At 38.7% G+C, this 19,138-nt stretch overlaps 3 pseudogenes; all 3 read left to right on the forward strand.

Annotated features, from left to right (window-relative positions):
* Positions 1-1,084: 1,084 nt before the first annotated feature.
* LOC135607109 (cytochrome P450 709B1-like) lies at positions 1,085-3,348 on the forward strand (annotated as a pseudogene).
* Positions 3,349-4,748: 1,400 nt separating this feature from the next.
* LOC135607110 (cytochrome P450 709B1-like) lies at positions 4,749-6,997 on the forward strand (annotated as a pseudogene).
* Positions 6,998-8,395: 1,398 nt separating this feature from the next.
* On the forward strand, positions 8,396-10,646 carry LOC135607111 (cytochrome P450 709B1-like; annotated as a pseudogene).
* The last annotated feature ends 8,492 nt before the right edge of the window (positions 10,647-19,138 follow it).

A 19,138-nucleotide genomic window follows, 5' to 3' on the forward strand; every position in this document is an offset into this window, starting at 1 on the left:
TCCTTCCTCCTCCTCCTCAAACATCTAACTCATGCAATAGGAGAATTATCTCAAATCTAAAGAGAAATACAAAAAGGCATTTTCATGGTGGATGCTTGCTTTAATTGGGCCAAAATTATTGAACTTCTCTTGCACAGTACTACTATTCACTGGCTTTTTTTTTCGTTCTCTTTGAATCCATTATGTATGGACAGCTTTGCATCGTCATCTCAATTATCCGTCTGATTAGAACAAAAGATGATTCCAAAAATTAGACCCTGATTGCATATTAAAGAGAAAATGAGACCCGGATATTATTTGATTGAATGTGGATTTTTCTCTTTAATTTTTTTAGTACCGTGCACAGAATTTAAGTTTTTATTTGAACTATCGATGCATGAATTTTAAGTACTCATGTGAACTATGGATACATGGCGGTCCCATTCTTCTTTCACCATTACCTCTTATTTATTTTTATAAAAATATTATTATTTACATTTTATATTTCAGCATAATACAATGTTATTTTTTCTTTAAAAAAAAATAAAAATTACACTCTCACGGATTGATCAATGGTTCAACCGATGACTCATTAACCCAATCTTTTTCAAGAAAGTCAATCTCTAATCCGACTTTGATAACTACAGTTTTGAGTTTAGAATAAAGTTTGACGACATCAAATGAGAAAATGAAAATAACTATTGAGGCCCAAATGAAAGAAATTTATTTATTTATTTTTATTTATATTAGCTTTTGATGCTGAGTCATTTTCAACCACACGATGCTTCATTCTAATGGGTACTGATGGACGATGATACAACTCCACGAGGATCTTTGTAAATTGTTGGTCTGCATGCCCTCGAATGCAAAGTCAACTATGCATAGACTTTTCGGGATACAAGCATCCTCAGTGGCTGATGACTAGCGTGGCAGCTTTCGAGGTGACGGCTTGCAGTAGAAAACTTCTTATGGCCACAAGAAACTTGAATCTGAGCAACACAGTTGTGTGTCCACATTTTGTTGGTGCAAATGACGGACAGAAGGATCCAAATCAACGTAACCAGTGAACGAAGCAAAGTGGGTCATTGTGTGGGAGAGATCGTTTTGTTGTAGATAAAACCGGAAGAATCGGAGGTCATCCGCAAGAGAAAGCGCGCACAGCTTCGCCTTTCCGAGCTCTCCCTTCTGCAAGACCGATGAGTAATCTCGGTCTCGTACTGGGTGCTCTGTTGGTGGTTCTGATCTGGTACTTATGGAAGGGGTTGAAGTATCTGACATGGAGGCCATATGTGATCACAGAAGCTTTCAGGAAGCAAGGGGTGAGAGGCCCTGCTTACAGGTTCTGGTCGGGATCACTCGGGGAGATCAGAAGCATAAGCAAAGCCGCCATGGAGAAGACCTTGGACATGAAGTCACATGATATCTCCACGAGAGTTCAGCCTTTTTACCGCAAGTGGACGTCGGAATACGGTCAGACTCCATCTTCCCTTCCTCAGATCCTGCATAACTTATTTGTCAGTTCCACTGTCATGCTGAAAAGAATCAAGTCCTCCATGTGGATTTCTTATGTGGCTGCGCTGATAGTCGATCCGTTGTTCTTCAAGCAGGCGAACCATTCTTGTTTTGGTTTGGACCAGAGCCAAGGATTTGCGTCAGCCACCCGGAGCTAATTAAGCAAGTTCTTGCGAACAAGTTCGGGTTCTACCCCAAGATCGATCCGCCTCCCAACGTGACGTCCCTCCTGGGCAAGGGGTTGGTCCTTGTAGAAGGCACGGAATGGGTGAGGCATCGAAGGGTCGTCAGCCCTGCTTTCCACATGGACAAGCTCAAGGTCAGCTTCCCATATCTTTTATATGACCTCAATTTGATGTCTGGTCTGGCCTAGCTGATGGTGCAATTTACTGTAATTGTTTCAGAAATCAAATTGTTTGTTTCTTTTGGACCTTTATTATCGATTAACACAAAGAACTCGTTGCTTGTTGTAGATACTCACAAAGACAATGGCAGAATGCGCTAAGGCAATGTTAGAAGGTTGGGAAGCAGAGGATCAGCAGAAGGAAATAGAGGTGTCTGCACAATTTCAAGAACTGGCAGTAGATGTGATCTCTCAAGCCACTTTCGGAAGCAGCTTCACGGAAGGGAAAGAAGTCTTCCTAGCACAGCAAGAACTCCAGAAGATCGTGGTAGCCAGTAATCTTAATTTAAGTATCCCAGGAGCCGAGTAAGTCTAGTTTGCACCTGAGTCTTGCAGGGATATGTCATCAGGCGTTGCAGAATCCTTGATCTGGATTTATTTGCTTTGCAGATACATCCCTAGCAGGAGTAACCTGTACAAATGGAAGCTGGAGAAGAGACTGAGGAGTAAACTCGTTAGTATCATTCAGGCTCGATTGGATTCCAAGGAACGCTGTGGCTACGGAAATGATCTGCTTGGCTTGATGTTAGAAGCTTGTCACAAGCCAGAGGGGCAGATCCTGAGCAGGGACGACATTGTAGACGAGTGCAAGACGTTTTTCTTCGCAGGACAGGACACCACCGCCCAGTTCGTGACATGGACTATGTTCTTGCTGAGCACAAACCAGAACTGGCAGGAGAAGCTCCGGGAGGAGGTGCAGCGAGAGTGTGGGATGCAAACCCCAGATGCAGATATGCTCAGCAAGCTGAAACTAGTAAATTCACAGCCCGTTTTCTCCATGTAAGCTCGATAAAGCTGTGGTGTGACAGTGTGTCGATCCTGTGCAGGTCACCATGGTTCTCCTGGAAACCTTGAGGCTCTACGGCCCAATCGACGTGCTAAGGAGAAAGGCCGGTAAAGATATGACCTTGGGGAAGATCAACATCCCCAAAGACACCGAGATAGTGATGCCGATCACGCTGACTCATAGGAACAAGGAGATATGGGGACCTGAGGCTGATGAGTTCAACCCACTCAGATTCGAGCACGGGGTCACCAAAGCTGCCACACACCCCACTGCGCTGCTCGCGTTCGCGGTCGGGCCGCGGGCTTGCATCGGCCAAAACTTCGCCATGTTGGAAGCCAAGACTGTGATCACAATGATACTGCAGAGGTTCTCCTTTTCTCTTTCGTCCGAGTACAAGCACGCTCCTCGACGCTCGATCACTGTACAACCTCAGTACGGCCTTCCTATCGTTCTCAAGCCGCTGCGAGCCGGAACCTGAATTGGTTGATACTGTAGTTCTATATCTATTTCATCGTGCTTATTATTACCGTGTAAGCGTATGGCCTGCATGGTCATGGAGCTGTATCTAAATGTCGAGGAAACCACCGGATAATTTGCACTGGATTTCGTAGACTGAGACTTTGGATCCAACTATAAACCTATAAATAAAATTATTGGTGGTTCTTTATGTTGGGAAAAACCTGTTAAAGCGGAATATTTTTTTTCCTTTTTATATATCAAAATACTAACTTGATATCCAAACGTAAATATCAACCAGCACAGCATAAACAATAGAGTAAATAATCAATCACACAGGGGACCTAGTCCACCTCAAACTTTAATTATCAATAATAATGATAATAAGTTTACAGTAGATCTTCTCTAGAATAACTAGAGGATCAGAATAACATCAACAACATAGATCTTGGCTCTAGCGTATCATCGTATAGGATGAATCTTTTCAAAAAGAATTCTAGGTCTCACAAAATGGATATCATAGAAAAGTATCTTAGAGAGGATAAACTGAAGATCAACACCGTTAGGATTGTAGAGTTTGCTGCAAGGATTCTCCACATAAAATTTGGACCAAAACTGATAACGTTTGACCACCGATCGTCAAGTAGAAAACTCAAAAATCTTACTTTCTCTCTTTATTTCTCTCTCCTCTTTTCTCGCACGCCGCCACACACGTTCACTCCTTCACTCACGCTGCGCGCTGCACTCTATGTTTACCCTACTGACCCACTTTTGCCCTTTCTCTCTAATTTGGGCTTATGGTCCAAATTTGTCCAAGCCGACATATGGGTTGGACCCAACACTTTATTGGTTGCTGATCATTGTTTCTTGTATTTTTTTTTTGATAAAAACTAGAAGACTAATCATCGTATTGTTATCAATTTAACTGATTTTACCTAATTCGTACGTATTCTTGTGTTCATCCATAAAGATATTATAGTTCCTTACGAACTTACAAAGGATGAGATAGGTTAAGGAAGTGTTTAATTCAGATCTCACGAGTAGACATTTCAACAAATATTTTATAACACGAGTAGACATTTCAACAAATATTTTATAAATAATATAAATTATAAATATAGATTTTGTAAGGTCACACGAGAAAAGACCTGCTACGATCAAAAATCCTCATAAATACTCACAAGACACTACTTCAGAATAAGACAACAAACCAGTCTACAATACTCCAAAGATCAATCCAGTCACTGTGTAGCTTTAGGGTGTATGCTAACACTCCATATCATTTTACGAAACTAGAGAAACAACCAAATTGGTTGGCTATCTAGGTAATTTAATTATGGGCGATTTTACCTCTGCATGATGATTATACATAACTTACATTTACATAATTAAAATAATCATGAAAATTAATTAAAATGAGGTTATTAAAATAGGGTGACGGCTTGCAGCAGAAATCTTCTTATGGCCACAAGAAACTTGACTCCGAGCAACACAGTTGTGTCCACATTTTGTTAGTGCAAATGACGGACAGAAGGATCCAAATCAACGTAACCAGTGGACGAAGCAAAGTGGGTCAATGTGTGGGAGAGATCGTTTTGTTGTAGATAAAACCGGAAGAATCGGAGGTCATTCGCAAGAGAAAGCGCACACAGCTTCGCCTTTCCGAGCTCTCCCTTCTGCAAGACCGATGAGTAATCTCGGTCTCGTACTGGGTGCTCTGTTGGTGGTTCTGATCTGGTACTTATGGAAGGGGTTGAAGTATCTGACATGGAGGCCATACGTGATCACAGAAGCTTTCAGGAAGCAAGGGGTGAGAGGCCCTGCTTACAGGTTCTGGTCGGGATCCCTTGGGGAGATCAGAAGCATAAGCAAAGCCGCCATGGAGCAGACCTTGGACGTAAAGTCACATGATATCTCCACGAGAGTTCAGCCTTTTTACCGCAAGTGGACGTCGGAATACGGTCAGACTCCATCTTCCCTTCCTCAGATCCTGCATAACTTATTTGTCAGTTCCACTGTCATGCTGAAAAGAATCAAGTCCTCCATGTGGATTTCTTATGTGGCTGCGCTGATGGTCGATCCGTTGTTCTTCAAGCAGGTGAACCATTCTTGTTTTGGTTTGGACCAGAGCCAAGGATTTGCGTCAGCCACCCGGAGCTAATTAAGCAAGTTCTTGCGAACAAGTTCGGGTTCTACCCCAAGATCGATCCGCCTCCCAACGTGACGTCCCTCCTGGGCAAGGGATTGGTCCTTGTAGAAGGCACGGAATGGGTGAGGCATCGAAGGGTCGTCGGCCCTGCTTTCCACATGGACAAGCTCAAGGTCAGCTTCCCATATCTTTTATATGACCTCAATTTGATGTCTGGTCTGGCCTAGCTGATGGTGCAATTTACTGTAATTGTATCAGAAATCAAATTGTTTGTTTCTTTTGGACCTTTATTATCGATTAACACAAAGAACTCGTTGCTTGTTGTAGATACTCACAAAGACAATGGCAGAATGCGCTAAGGCAATGTTAGAAGGTTGGGAAGCAGAGGATCAGCAGAAGGAAATAGAGGTGTCTGCACAATTTCAAGAACTGGCAGTAGATGTGATCTCTCAAGCCACTTTCGGAAGCAGCTTCACGGAAGGGAAAGAAGTCTTCCTAGCACAGCAAGAACTCCAGAAGATCGTGGTAGCCAGTCATCTTAATTTAAGTATCCCAGGAGCCGAGTAAGTCTAGTTTGCACCTGAGTCTTGCAGGGATATGTCATCAGGCGTTGCAGAATCCTTGATCTGGATTCATTTGCTTTGCAGATACATCCCTAGCAGGAGTAACCTGTACAAATGGAAGCTGGAGAAGAGACTGAGGAGTAAACTCGTTAGTATCATTCAGGCTCGATTGGATTCCAAGGAACGCTGTGGCTACGGAAATGATCTGCTTGGCTTGATGTTAGAAGCTTGTCACAAGCCAGAGGGGCAGATCCTGAGCAGGGACGACATTGTAGACGAGTGCAAGACGTTTTTCTTCGCAGGACAGGACACCACCGCCCAGTTCGTGACATGGACTATGTTCTTGCTGAGCACAAACCAGAACTGGCAGGAGAAGCTCCGGGAGGAGGTGCAGCGAGAGTGTGGGATGCAAACCCCAGATGCAGATATGCTCAGCAAGCTGAAACTAGTAAATTCACAGCCCGTTTTCTCCATGTAAGCTCGATAAAGCTGTGGTGTGACAGTGTGTCGATCCTGTGCAGGTCACCATGGTTCTCCTGGAAACCTTGAGGCTCTACGGCCCAATCGACGTGCTAAGGAGAAAGGCCGGTAAAGATATGACCTTGGGGAAGATCAACATCCCCAAAGACACCGAGATAGTGATGCCGATCACGCTGACTCATAGGAACAAGGAGATATGGGGACCTGAGGCTGATGAGTTCAACCCACTCAGATTCGAGCACGGGGTCACCAAAGCTGCCACACACCCCACTGCGCTGCTCGCGTTCGCGGTCGGGCCGCGGGCTTGCATCGGCCAAAACTTCGCCATGTTGGAAGCCAAGACTGTGATCACAATGATACTGCAGAGGTTCTCCTTTTCTCTTTCGTCCGAGTACAAGCACGCTCCTCGACGCTCGATCACTGTACAACCTCAGTACGGCCTTCCTATCGTTCTCAAGCCGCTGCGAGCCGGAACCTGAATTGGTTGATACTGTAGTTCTATATCTATTTCATCGTGCTTATTATTACCGTGTAAGCGTATGGCCTGCATGGTCATGGAGCTGTATCTAAATGTCGAGGAAACCACCGGATAATTTGCACTGGATTTCGTAGACTGAGACTTTGGATCCAACTATAAACCTATAAATAAAATTATTGGTGGTTCTTTATGTTGGGAAAAACCTGTTAAAGCGGAATATTTTTTTTCCTTTTTATATATCAAAATACTAACTTGATATCCAAACGTAAATATCAACCAGCACAGCATAAACAATAGAGTAAATAATCAATCACACAGGGGACCTAGTCCACCTCAAACTTTAATTATCAATAATAATGATAATAAGTTTACAGTAGATCTTCTCTAGAATAACTAGAGGATCAGAATAACATCAACAACATAGATCTTGGCTCTAGCGTATCATCGTATAGGATGAATCTTTTCAAAAAGAATTCTAGGTCTCACAAAATGGATATCATAGAAAAGTATCTTAGAGAGGATAAACTGAAGATCAACACCGTTAGGATTGTAGAGTTTGCTGCAAGGATTCTCCACATAAAATTTGGACCAAAACTGATAACGTTTGACCACCGATCGTCAAGTAGAAAACTCAAAAATCTTACTTTCTCTCTTTATTTCTCTCTCCTCTTTTCTCGCACGCCGCCACACACGTTCACTCCTTCACTCACGCTGCGCGCTGCACTCTATGTTTACCCTACTGACCCACTTTTGCCCTTTCTCTCTAATTTGGGCTTATGGTCCAAATTTGTCCAAGCCGACATATGGGTTGGACCCAACACTTTATTGGTTGCTGATCATTGTTTCTTGTATTTTTTTTTTGATAAAAACTAGAAGACTAATCATCGTATTGTTATCAATTTAACTGATTTTACCTAATTCGTACGTATTCTTGTGTTCATCCATAAAGATATTATAGTTCCTTACGAACTTACAAAGGATGAGATAGGTTAAGGAAGTGTTTAATTCAGATCTCACGAGTAGACATTTCAACAAATATTTTATAACACGAGTAGACATTTCAACAAATATTTTATAAATAATATAAATTATAAATATAGATTTTGTAAGGTCACACGAGAAAAGACCTGCTACGATCAAAAATCCTCATAAATACTCACAAGACACTACTTCAGAATAAGACAACAAACCAGTCTACAATACTCCAAAGATCAATCCAGTCACTGTGTAGCTTTAGGGTGTATGCTAACACTCCATATCATTTTACGAAACTAGAGAAACAACCAAATTGGTTGGCTATCTAGGTAATTTAATTATGGGCGATTTTACCTCTGCATGATGATTATACATAACTTACATTTACATAATTAAAATAATCATGAAAATTAATTAAAATGAGGTTATTAAAATAGGGTGACGGCTTGCAGCAGAAATCTTCTTATGGCCACAAGAAACTTGACTCCGAGCAACACAGTTGTGTCCACATTTTGTTAGTGCAAATGACGGACAGAAGGATCCAAATCAACGTAACCAGTGGACGAAGCAAAGTGGGTCAATGTGTGGGAGAGATCGTTTTGTTGTAGATAAAACCGGAAGAATCGGAGGTCATTCGCAAGAGAAAGCGCACACAGCTTCGCCTTTCCGAGCTCTCCCTTCTGCAAGACCGATGAGTAATCTCGGTCTCGTACTGGGTGCTCTGTTGGTGGTTCTGATCTGGTACTTATGGAAGGGGTTGAAGTATCTGACATGGAGGCCATACGTGATCACAGAAGCTTTCAGGAAGCAAGGGGTGAGAGGCCCTGCTTACAGGTTCTGGTCGGGATCCCTTGGGGAGATCAGAAGCATAAGCAAAGCCGCCATGGAGCAGACCTTGGACGTAAAGTCACATGATATCTCCACGAGAGTTCAGCCTTTTTACCGCAAGTGGACGTCGGAATACGGTCAGACTCCATCTTCCCTTCCTCAGATCCTGCATAACTTATTTGTCAGTTCCACTGTCATGCTGAAAAGAATCAAGTCCTCCATGTGGATTTCTTATGTGGCTGCGCTGATGGTCGATCCGTTGTTCTTCAAGCAGGTGAACCATTCTTGTTTTGGTTTGGACCAGAGCCAAGGATTTGCGTCAGCCACCCGGAGCTAATTAAGCAAGTTCTTGCGAACAAGTTCGGGTTCTACCCCAAGATCGATCCGCCTCCCAACGTGACGTCCCTCCTGGGCAAGGGATTGGTCCTTGTAGAAGGCACGGAATGGGTGAGGCATCGAAGGGTCGTCGGCCCTGCTTTCCACATGGACAAGCTCAAGGTCAGCTTCCCATATCTTTTATATGACCTCAATTTGATGTCTGGTCTGGCCTAGCTGATGGTGCAATTTACTGTAATTGTATCAGAAATCAAATTGTTTGTTTCTTTTGGACCTTTATTATCGATTAACACAAAGAACTCGTTGCTTGTTGTAGATACTCACAAAGACAATGGCAGAATGCGCTAAGGCAATGTTAGAAGGTTGGGAAGCAGAGGATCAGCAGAAGGAAATAGAGGTGTCTGCACAATTTCAAGAACTGGCAGTAGATGTGATCTCTCAAGCCACTTTCGGAAGCAGCTTCACGGAAGGGAAAGAAGTCTTCCTAGCACAGCAAGAACTCCAGAAGATCGTGGTAGCCAGTCATCTTAATTTAAGTATCCCAGGAGCCGAGTAAGTCTAGTTTGCACCTGAGTCTTGCAGGGATATGTCATCAGGCGTTGCAGAATCCTTGATCTGGATTCATTTGCTTTGCAGATACATCCCTAGCAGGAGTAACCTGTACAAATGGAAGCTGGAGAAGAGAGTGAGGAGCAAACTCGTTAGTATCATTCAGGCTCGAGTGGATTCCAAGGAACGCTGTGGCTACGGAAATGATCTGCTTGGCTTGATGTTAGAAGCTTGTCACAAGCCAGAGGGGCAGATCCTGAGCAGGGACGACATTGTAGACGAGTGCAAGACGTTTTTCTTCGCAGGACAGGACACCACCGCCCAGTTCGTGACATGGACTATGTTCTTGCTGAGCACAAACCAGAACTGGCAGGAGAAGCTCCGGGAGGAGGTGCAGCGAGAGTGTGGGATGCAAACCCCAGATGCAGATATGCTCAGCAAGCTGAAACTAGTAAATTCACTGCCCGTTTTCTCCATGTAAGCTCGATAAAGCTGTGGTGTGACAGTGTGTCGATCCTGTGCAGGTCACCATGGTTCTCCTGGAAACCTTGAGGCTCTACGGCCCAGTCGACGTGCTAAGGAGAAAGGCCGGTAAAGATATGACCTTGGGGAAGATCAATATCCCCAAAGACACCGAGATAGTGATGCCGATCATGCTGACTCATAGGAACAAGGAGATATGGGGACCTGATGCTGATGAGTTCAACCCACTCAGATTCGAGCACGGGGTCACCAAAGCTGCCACACACCCCACTGCGCTGCTCGCGTTCGCGGTAGGGCCGCGGGCTTGCATCGGCCAAAACTTCGCCATGTTGGAAGCCAAGACTGTGATCGCAATGATACTGCAGAGGTTCTCATTTTCCCTTTCGTCCGAGTACAAGCACGCTCCTCGACGCTCCACCACCGTCCAACCTCAGTACGGCCTTCCTGTCGTTCTTAAGCCGCTGCGAGCCGGAACCTGAATTGGTTGATACTGTGGTTCTATCTCTATGTCATCGTGCTTATTATTACCATGTAAGCGTATGGCCAGCATGTTCATGGAACTGTATCTAAATGTCGAGGAAACCACCAGATAATTTGCACTTGGATTTCGTAGTCTGTGACTTGGATCCAACTATAAACCCATAAATAAAATTATTGGTGGTTCTTTATTGGTTGCTGATCATTGTTTCTTGTTTTTTATCGGATAAAAACTAGATGATTAACCATCATATTATCGTACGTAGTGTTCATCTAGAAAGATATTATGGTTCCTTACAAACATGCAAAAGATAGACACGTTAATGAAATGTTTAACTCGAGATCTCATTAGACATTTCAATAAATATTTCATAAATAATATTAATTTAACTAATTTAATTGATTTATAAAGATGAGACACGTTAATGTCGAAATCTCACGACTAGACATTTCAATAAATAATATCATATTGTTATTGATTTAATTGATTTTACTTAAGTGGTACGTACTCTTATATGTTCATCTAGAAAGATATTATAGTTCCTTAAGAACTCACAAAAGATGAGACATGAAGGAAGTAACTAGAGATCTCACAAGTAGATATTTTAATAAATATTTTATAAATAATATAAATTAGATATTATAAACTATGAATGATCACACGAGAAAGGGTCTGAGATGATCTGTTACGACCAAAAATCTTGATAAATGCTCACAAGACACTATTTTAAAATAAGACAACAAACCAGTCCTAGATAATACTCCAAAGATCAATCCAATCATGTACCACTCAAGTAGCTTTAGGGTGTTGGCTAACACTCCATCCCATTTTGCGAAACTTGAGAAACACCCAAAATGGCATCTAGCTAATTTATTTTTGGGAGGTTTTGCCTCTGCATGATAATTATACATAATTTATATTTATACAATTAAAATAACCATGAAAGTCAATTAAATGGGGTTACTAACCCTACTATAAGCCCTCTATATATTATGCAAAGCATGAATAAAATCAAAATATACAGATATACACAAATATTACATCGAACACCTTATGCACAATACTTATTCCTTTGATATCCTTGCTGAAGCCTTACGAACACTACATCTCCTCACAATTGCTAAATTTTTAATCTTTCACTTTAGCTACAATGTATCTCCCTAGGCTTCCAACCACTTCTCATCGTTATTATTAAGTAGTCAAACTTTGATCTATAAATGTTGTCTTCGAATTATAAACTTCAGTCAAGTGAGTTATATTTATCTTTGCTAATTCCAACGGATCTCTTAGATGAAAGAAAAATACCTTTCTTATTGTGTACTAGTCTTTTAAACGTTTCGCACCACTTGAACTATGTAAATACTTATTGAAGTTTTAATGAGCATTGTCTCATAGATTTAAAATTTTTTTAGGTCTTTTCTCTATAAAATTTGCCATCAATTTTTTTTCTACTTAATTATCACCTCCAAGTATGTTCACATCACTTTCGCTTTTAATTAATATTTTATGGAGAAATAAAGCGAACAATCTACTTTTGATAGAATCAATCAGTGTTGGTGAGGATTTGATAATTATTGTCTTTCACTAAGTCTCTTCGAATGGTCTTTGAACATGTGTATAGCTCCTCTACTAGATAAATAAAATAACTAGAGTACTCGATTTCACTTATTCTCTTAGGAGTTGAGAAAGAAAAAGTTACTTAACTTTGCCTATCTCCTCAAGGGTTATATTTTAAGCATCAAGTTGGTTATAAGCCTTCATCTGTTTTTTTATGTTTATAAAGCATCCAAAGTGCTTGCACTCCTTACATTAAGTTAGTTATTATAATTCACATACTCATTATTATTTGACTTCTAGAATGTAAGAAGTTTTGATTAAAAAGAGTAAAATTTTATCATAATTTGGAGCAAGTCATTGATAGATTTAGTCTTCTTTATAATTTCTACTATCTACTCCTCTAAGTAGAAATACAATACTATAAACTACCTACATTATTTTTGATCGAGCACTCTTGCATCAACTTGTAATCCCCACTTTTGGCTATCTTGATGAGAAGTTCATCGACATCGGTCTTATAAATTTTTCTAGCCTATACTCTTCTGCCTTGTCTCAATACTTATAATTTGCCTCTATATTCTCCACATACTCAGCCCCTTTCACGAGCATGCACTCTCCCTCCATGAGAGTAATGGATCGATGATTCCACGAAAATCTCGCTCTCGTGATACTATGGTACTGCTATGCCCATGACCCTACTATCCAGCATCTTGCATCTGCATCTCTTTCTTTGTCATCAGTATGTATGCCTCTGCAGTACTGTGGCACTCCTCTAAGTCTACCTCTATTATAATTGTCTCATGGTTTTGAGTAGTTAAGTCACTTAGACTCTTCGTCACTTCCTCACTCCTTTCGACTAGTTGCTTTAACATCTTTATATTTTATAGGCAGTTCCCCTTGGTCAATGAAAAGATAAACTATAATTTTCATGCATAGCCTTTGCCATTATGTTGTAGGGTTCATGTGGATTCTATTCTCCTTTGTATCATTGGTAATAATATTCACTCACTTGTCCTTATCTTTCGATTTGTTGGGCTCCCCTAAGTGAATATGAGCACTTGAGTAGTTCAACTCTATGATCACTACGATCATACCTCTGTATAATTAACTCTCCCTATGGGACTTGGTAATTCTTGTACTAGTTATAGGTGCCCTGCAAGTCAATCACGTGAGTGATGATATGTTTGACATGCGACACAATCTTTTTCGTTAATATTATTATTATTACTTTTTCTCGTTTTATATTTGGTAATGAATATATATTGTGATGTCCTTGGATCTGTGCAATGGGAATTGGATCATGATGAGATCATGAAAATGAGACCAATTTACCTTTAAATATAAGATCCTAAATATTCCTAATCATAGATTACTCGAAAAGGTCATCGAAATAATCAAATAGACTAGTATACTATATACTCATCCATATCTCATAACTGTTTATGTTGAGATATTAGGGATATAGTATAAGTGATTGGAGAATAAGTTCATTAAATGATCTGCTTATGGAATGATGATTGGTTACTTCTTTCAATGGGCGAAGATCAACTACCCTTACAACTTTTTCTCCTTTTCACAAGCCCAGGAGAGAACATTTACACATCTCTTTTAGACCTTACTCCTCCCTTAGAAAACTTCCAACCCTAGAAGGAAGAGACTATATAACTTAGAGTTTTTAACTTTTTTCTCAAGTATTCTTTCCCCTTTTTCAACTCTATTTCTTGCTTTCCCGAGCAGAAACTAGTGGAGTATTTATATATTTCAAATGACTTTAAAAAGTGGAGCAAAAAATCAAATCTATGGGATTTCGAGGTATTGGCAGTACCATCGCCTATTAGTTTGACACTAGGCGGTACCACCACCTAGTCTAGTGGTACCATCGCTTGACACACTAACACTGGGTAGTACAACCGCCCAATCTAATAGTATCACTGCCTAATAGCCTCGGAGATTGGGCTTTTGACTTTTTTAGCTCATAGGTGGTTCTACCGCCAATTTGGCGATGCCACTAATTGACCCAACTTTTGGATCATTGAATGAGCCTTCCTCTTGGTCCAAAATAGTCTCATTTCAAGCCCAATGGGCCCCTAATTGAGTTAGTCTGATTACATAAAAAACTAACTCAATTAGCCCTAAACTAACTCGATCTATATTCACACGGTTATAAGAATGAATCCTATGTTGTTTGGCATGTCATTGGTTTATCCAGTGCTTTGTCCGATCCTTCGACGCATCATCCTCTCTTTCGACGTATTGCCTAATCAACATATTGACTCATGTAATTTCCTATCTCCTTGGCGCAATATCCGATCCTTTGACCCGGTGCCTGAACTCATGGCACGAAGTCCTTTCGATATGTCGATCATTCCTTCAACCTAATGTCCAATCTTCTAACATATTCTATTCTAGCCCAATGTCTGATTCTTCCTACGTTAATCGAATTGTCTTTCCTTGATCTAAGTTAGTCATGTGTCACTCAAATGCATATTGGATCATAATTTCGTCAATTGATTTCATCATCAAAATCTGTGATTCAACACGACGAGTAGAGTTTCGGATATAAGATATCCGCCAAAACACCTATCTTATTAGATATCCATTAAGCCCCCTGAATTATTAGATCTCATAGATAAGATCCAATAAGAGCTAATAAGAGATTATTTAGTAGAGACCTACTAATCTAAGAGGCTTGGGTAATTAGATGGAGATCCAATATCTAATATCCAATATGGTAAAATTCATTAGGATTAAGTTGACATGAGACTTATATAAATAAGAGGGAACCAAAGGGCCATAAGCAATGTTCTTTTTAGTTGGCACCTCCTATTCTTCTCTCTCCCTCTCCTTCTCAACCCACAGCCCCTATTTGGGGCATGTGGATAGCAAGAAGGGGCATCCCCTTCTTGATTGCATGGTGCATGCTACGATAAGGATTATGTAGCGATTTGAGGAGCGTCTTCGCAGCCCCTACCATATGGATCATCACTAGAGATGAGGACAATTAACCTCCTTCATTCTTTTCTATAGATTTGAAAAAATTCAAAGATATACGATCTCCCTAGGTAACACAATCTCCATAGTCTTCTTATTCTAAAGAGAAATTTTTCATGCTCTATAATGTCAAACTTTGGTCGCCTTTGGATAGCCATGAATAGTCCATCATTCGTATATAAGCCCCTATATGAGTACTGAATTCTTCAAGTTAGTAATTTCTTTTATTTTTATGGGTTTTGCACAACTCTTTCGATTACCGAACAAGTCATCCCTCTTTACATAGTCTCATCCTTTGTTAAGAGTCTTTGCTTACCTTGAGCACCATCAAGTTTGGTTACTAATGTCAAGCCATAGCTCAAACTCTACCATCTCAATCTTTGTGAGCTATGCATTATTTCTAGTTTGTTTATCCTCGTGGTGCCTCTCACGCAAAAGGTTAGTCATGTTGAATCTTAGATTTTGATGATGAAATCAATTTATAAGTTTATGGACTAATAAGTGTTTAAGATAAGTGACATAAGAGAAACTTTGATCATGGACTTAAACCATCGAAAGACAAATCGTTGAAGCAAGAGAATAAGACATTGGGCCAAAGAGCATCATATCAGAGATTGGATATCGAGCTAGAGGATTAGTCGGCGTGTTGGAGGATAGGTTTCGTGCCATAAGTTCGGGCATCAAGTCGGAAGGATAGGGTATTGCGCTAAGAAGATTGGATGCTGTGGGAGGTCAATACACCGATGGATCAGACAATACGACGAAAGAAAGGATGATGCGCCGAAGGCTCGAACGAAGTGTCGGATGAACAGATGACATGTCGGACGATGTGCTGAAGGCCTCATGATTGTAATTAGAGTTTTTAAGTCTTAATCGAAGTTATTTAGAGTCTAATTGAGTTAGTTTTCGGGTGTAACCATGCTAACTTGATTATGAGCCTTTGGGCCAAAACAAGGGCTGAATTAAGTCTATTTGAAGGTCAATTCAGTGACTTGGGGTTGGGCTGGGCGGTGGCACCACCAGGCTCAAGCGATGATATTACTTGAGAGTCGGAAAGCATTGTCTATGCTTTTCTAGGAACCCCGGTGGCAGTAATGCCTACTGCTAGTAATGATACCACCGAACGATAGTAGTACCACTAAAGCCCAAATTCTTGGGCTTTGTTCAATGGTAATAATACCATGCAACGTTGATAGTAGTACCGTCACTACCTCAAAAAATTGAGGATTTAAATTTTTGGCTATATTTTTGAAGTCATTTGGGGTCTATAAATATCCCATTGCTTGCTTGATGGAACAAGAATTTTTTAGCATAAAAGTATAGTAAACTCTCTTAAAAAATGTCGAGTCATTTCCTCCTTGATTTTAGAGATTATATTAAGGTGGTATGAGATTTTTTATAAAAGAGATGTATAAAAGTTCTCTCTTAAGCCGTGAAAAAGAGAAAATATTGTAATAAGGTAGTTGATCTTCATTTATTAAAAAAAAGATCGGTAGTAAAAGCCGATGACCTTAAGGGAAGAAGAATCGAGAATAGACGTAGGTTCAGACGACCGAACCACTATAAATCTGGTTTGTATTTTTCTTTATACTTTTCCTTGCTATTACTAACTGATTTAGTTGCTCACCACCCTTACTTACATTTTAAGTTAAATACATTTTTGATATGGGTTTTATCAATCAAAAATTTTAAATCAAAACTTTATTTCGAAAGCACTAATCCTCAACGTAACTCCGTTAGGTCACTCACGTTTACATACCAAGTATTTTTAAATATATTTGTCCCACTTTAATACCATATCATAGACTTAACTGGTTTTACTTAAGTTGTGTAATACTCTTGCGTGTTCATCCGTAAATGATCAACTTCTCTGAAATCTCTTATGGTCCCTTAAGGACCTACAAAATAGAAGATGGGTCAGAGGAAGTGTTTAACTCAGGATCTCACAATTGACATTTTAACAAACACTTGATTAACAATACATATGATAAACATAGATTTTGTAAGCTCCGAATGATTGCACGACAAAATGTCAAAAGTACTTCGCCACGACAAAAAGTCTCCACAAATGCTCATAAAATACTATTATAGAACAAGACAACGAACTAGAGACAATACCCCAAAGACCCATCTAGTTATATGTCACTCGGGTAGTTTTAGGGTGTTATACTAACAAACACTTTACGCCACGGAGCTAAAACCTTTCAAAATAACTATCTAAATAATTTATTTTTAAATAATTTTATTTCTACACAATACATAACTATTATTTATAAGAATACAATAATCATAAAAATGAATCAAAATAGGATTATTAAACACAAAGTCATCTATATATTGTTCAAAATATGAATATATATAAATATTACGTCAAATACCCTATGGTAATAATAATCTATCCTTCGTTAGCTAAACTATGGAATCGTGGGGTCCGTTATAAAATAAAAATCAAACGCACTGACCATAGAAATATTCGGAAGATGTAATGAGATAGCAAAATGCAACATCTAAAATGATGCTAAAACATACATCATTCCTTTCCTAATAACTTAGGTTTTTAATAATTGTGGTTACTCAATCATATGGACATAATTATTCTACAATGGAACTGAAAGTAAAATTTATTTGTCATCAGTATTATATCGACTGGACTAGTGATGGATCAACTCCACAAGTAAAAAAAAAACAACCCTTCATAATCTCCGTTAAATTCTTCCTCACTTCATGTAATCTTGAATTGTCTCCTTTCACCTAAACCATCTAACATGAAACTTCAATTTTATTTAGTGTTGTGATAACATAAAAGATATGAGATATTTTCTTTAAAAAATTTAAACCATCTTTCATTTTTGTTCTAACTTCAAGGCATCCTTATCCTCAGACTTTTATTTAAATGAATTGATGATATATATTATTTAAAAAATCTTCAATTTTGATAATTAATTATTATAAAAAATTAAAAATAATACTAATCATCTTATAAATATATTTTAGTAATTATATAAAATTTTTAGTTAGTTTAGTAAAATTTAATCAAGTTATACTCGAAATTGAATTTACACTTGATTATAGTACCAATTCAAAAAATATTTATTTTTAATAATTAATTATTATAATTTTTTAAAAATAAAAATAGTATTAATCATCCTAAAATCATATCATAGTGATTTCATGAAAGTATGGATCGATTTAGTAGAAATCGACCAAGTTACACTCAAAATTGAAGTAAGTTATACATAACCACAAAACATATTCAAAGAAATATTAATTTTAATAATTAATTATCATAAAATCCTTTAAGAATGATACTAACCATCTTAGAATCATGGCAAATAGTTTACCAGAAGTTTAGTTAATTTGATGAAAGTTGACCAAGTTACAATTAAAACTAAACTTAGTTACTCTTGATCATAGAACATATTTTTTTTAAAAAATATTTTCATAAATAATTATAATATTTTTTTAAAAAAATAAAAAAATTTATATTAGTCATCTTAGAACCATGCCTTAGTAGATCTATGAAAGTTTGAGTTGGTATAGTAGAAGTTGATAAAGTTGATTCAAAAAATCTTAAATCTTGATAATTAATTATCATAAAATTTTAAAATAAAAAATAATATTAATAATCTAAGGATCATGTTATAATTATTGTGTAAAATGTTTGAGCTGGTTTAGTAGAAGTTGACCCAGTTACACTCAAATTTGAACTAATTTATATTTGTTACACTCAATCACATAATTTATCAAAAAAATCTCTAATTTTAATTTGGTATGGTTCATAGATCTTTTATTATTATAAAAAAAGCTCGGTGGTAAAAAACAAATGGGGGATGCTAATCCAATAAAAAGCCAATAATTATTATTTTTTGATAAAATGTCTAAATATCTTTAGTATATTTCTTGTTTGTGGTGAAAGAATGGTCCATGTTGAACCTTTGATCTAAGCCCATCTAACATGAAATTTCTGAACAAAAAAAAAAAGGTTGGTTCGATTTATCACTTAGTAAAAAGAATGGTTCGTTCAATTTATCATTTAGTGTTGTGATACTATAAGACAAAAGATCTTTAGTCTATTTCTGGTTTGTGGTGAAAGCTAGTTTTTGGCACAACATAGATGTTTTCCTTTTTTTTAAT

Source organism: Musa acuminata, chromosome BXJ2-3 (assembly GCF_036884655.1).
Source record: "Musa acuminata AAA Group cultivar baxijiao chromosome BXJ2-3, Cavendish_Baxijiao_AAA, whole genome shotgun sequence".
In the NCBI taxonomy this organism is placed as follows: domain Eukaryota; kingdom Viridiplantae; phylum Streptophyta; class Magnoliopsida; order Zingiberales; family Musaceae; genus Musa; species Musa acuminata.